This window comes from Leucopleurus acutus, assembly GCF_964270905.1.
Source record: "Leucopleurus acutus genome assembly, chromosome: 10".
NCBI lineage: Eukaryota > Metazoa > Chordata > Mammalia > Artiodactyla > Delphinidae > Leucopleurus > Leucopleurus acutus.
In genome coordinates, this window is record NC_139153.1 from 54,889,763 (window position 1) to 54,893,072 (window position 3,310).

Genomic DNA, 3,310 nt, shown 5'->3' on the forward strand with positions numbered 1-3,310 from the left:
AGATGATAGATAGATGGATGGATAGATAATAGGTAGATGAATAGATAGGATAGATAGATAGATACATACATACATACATAGATAAGATGGATGGATGGACAGATAGATAGATAGATTTACATAAGACAATAAATTTCTTCTCTTTACATAGACTAGTTTGAGTTGGGTTTCTGAGGTTTGCAACTAAAAGACTTCTGGCCAGTTAAACAAACCTGATAAAATAGAATTCTAATGCTGCTCATTATCATAACATTGTTATATGTATGTGGTTTCCTGGTTTCTGGTTGAGTTTGGCCAAAATGAAGAACAGGAAACAAACATTCTTGGGGGGTAGGAGATGGGGGAAAGGAAGTCATTAAAGACAGGTAAATAGTATTTATCCCTATGAAGGTTTTTCATATTTTTGGTTTGCCCACACTTTATAACTGTCTAAAACCAGCCAGATTCCTATACTTACAAATATTTGGGTTCAGTATATACGCATTATATGGACACAATACAATTGGGAATGAAACAAAAGAATAAGCATTTTTCAGAACTGGTGGCTTTTCTTGCTCTACTGTTTCTGATATTATTCAGAGGGGGAAAAGAAGGACAAGAAAGAATTTATCTTCATTATCGTCTTCTACTAGGCGTCTCTGCTGAGCGGCCCCGTGACCGTCCTCCTGCAGATGCTCACAAGCCACCAGCCTCCCAACATCTGCTACTGTTGCCACTTGAAAGCTCAGAGACTCAACGTACAGCTGGACTTTCCATTTATTATGGTCACAAATGGAATCTCCAAAGCCAATGAGATTTATCATCTCAGATGATTCAGCTGAAAGAAGTATTAAATGCCCTTCAGCCATTTGCTCCAGCCTGAGCTCTTAGGGAGTCTGGATTATCTTTGAGTTTTGACCCCCCTCCAACTTACAGGCCACAGCAAAAGCACTTACAGAAATCAATGGTCACCATTTAAACAATACATTTGTCTTTATCCTAATTACTTTACTCTTTTATATGCATCATAGCCACTGCTTTAAAACCATACCTTGTCCTCTGAAAAACCCTTTCCAAATATAACCTGTAAATTAACCACAGCTTACTTACTAAGTCAGAGACCATGGTGTACTCTTTAATTCTCCCAACTCTAAGCCTCCAAGGCTGTTTGATTTTATGCTATTGTTTAAGACTTCCATTGTGTTTGTAAACTTTCTATCACTAGTAACATTTCATCAGGAAAGGAAGTAAAATATTGCATGTTGGACATCCCCAACTCAAAACAGAGATCCTTGAAAAGCAGTACGTGGTTCCTTTCATGAACAGGAACATTCTTCCCTCATCAGCAAATGGATAACGCATCATCGTGTAGGCTGTCCTTATTCTGTTGAGGCATGGACTTTGGCGGCAGTTGTCGGCAAGCGAGCTTGCAGACTTGCTGGGGGTCACCTCTTACAGGTCTTCTCTTAATTTCATTCCTATATCTCTCACTAAGATGAGAAGTCTCACCTCCCCTACGCTTGGCTTTCTCAGCAGCTTGCTGGCCTGTTCACTAGTTGGGTTGATTTATGATTTAATTTTATGCATGATATCACACAATTATCTCCAGATGGAATAATCAGGATGAAGAGCTGCCAACCCACATTAGGAATGAAGTGGGTTCATCCAGCACCAGCCATTTCTGCACTGTAATTATTTTTTGTTTTGACTTCATAAATTTGTTCAGAGACCCTGGGTGTTCCTTTTCAGCAGGGCCTCATTTGTCTAATTCAAATGAGATTATCACACCCTGGTTATCATATTTCCCCATATTTCTCTTCTCACTCTGCATCCAACAGTGAGACTCATAAATGATGATTTGTGGAGCTAAAGATATATAAAATCTAATCTGCCCAATTTATCATGCACTCACAGAGTCATCCTGATGAATTGTGAATCTTAAAGTTTTGATTTAGGCCAGCACTTGGATGAGGGGAAGAAGCAGGGAACAAGCAGAGGTGGTGATCTGCAGATTCTCTCATCACTGAAATCACCTAAATAACCATTACCATGTCAAAGCCAGACATATGATACCAGCTGGAGTTATTGTGTCTACTGAATTCACCGAGCCTTCCATTGTTATATGATCCTGTGATCCCAAAAGACTTTTTTAAAAAAAATCCTACATTGCAGAATTCTGAGGGGTCAGTAGAGCTAGATGTCCTTCATCTTCCCTATTTGTCCCCAAGCATAAGAACATTACATGTTTATTCTATCCAAAGAGCATCACAGTAGCCCATAAGAGCAAGAGATCCAACTTAATCTCGGGAAGAGTAGAGCATCCTTGTGTTAATCCATCTTCTCAGGTTTGAACATCATTGCCTTTCTTGCTCTTTCTTGGTGACTAGATACAGATGAGGGTAAAGGAGAAAGAGAAAAAGGAAATGTCAGAGGATATAAATGATAGAAGTTAAGCTTCAAGTGACTCATCATCTTAAAAAAAAAAAAACCTGTCCTACCTCAGTTTTAATATTCCTTATCACTAAATAAGGCATTTAAAAATTCACTTCAATAATTAATTGGTTTAATAAATTCATGTCCAATACACTTGTGGGCAAAAAGAATGGGCTTATTTGCCCTTCATCTTTAAAGGAAGAAACATTTGACATATGGAATTAGTTTCTGCCTTCTGCATTTTGTGAGAACAGAATAGCAGAAATGTTTCCATTCTGCTAATAGTAAAGTGGAAAGTTCCCTGGTCTAGTATGTTCATCACAGGTAGGGCCAACTGGCCTGATGGGGATCATTAGTGAAACATCCTCTAGCTAACTGTTCAGAGTGGCTGGTACAAGATAATTAGCTGTTGCAGAAATGACTTTGTAGGCCCAACCAGGAAAACAAAAAAAAGTTACATCTCCTCATTCCCAAATCACAAATCTGTGAGGCAAATTCATGCCATTACAGTCAGTAGAATTTCTCAACCTCAGTTCCTGGGCTGGATCATTCTCTGTTCAGGAGGAGGGGGACCGTTCTGTGCACTGTAGGATGTCTCACAGTATCCATAGCCTATATTCACTATATGTCAGTAGACCCTGCCCCCACCCCCCATGTGACAATCAAAATGTCCCCAGACATTGCCCAGTGTCCCCTTCTCCCCAGGGGGAGAAGAATTTCCTGTTTGAGAACAACTTTTCTATACCAAGAGGAGCATCAAACTTATTTGTTTAAATTATACATTTCACTTTTTTCTCCCCGTATTAGTTTGCTTGGGCTGCCATAACAAAATACCACAGAAGGGGTGGTTTAAACAACTACCTATTTATTTCTTATACTTCTGGAGGCCAAATCTAAG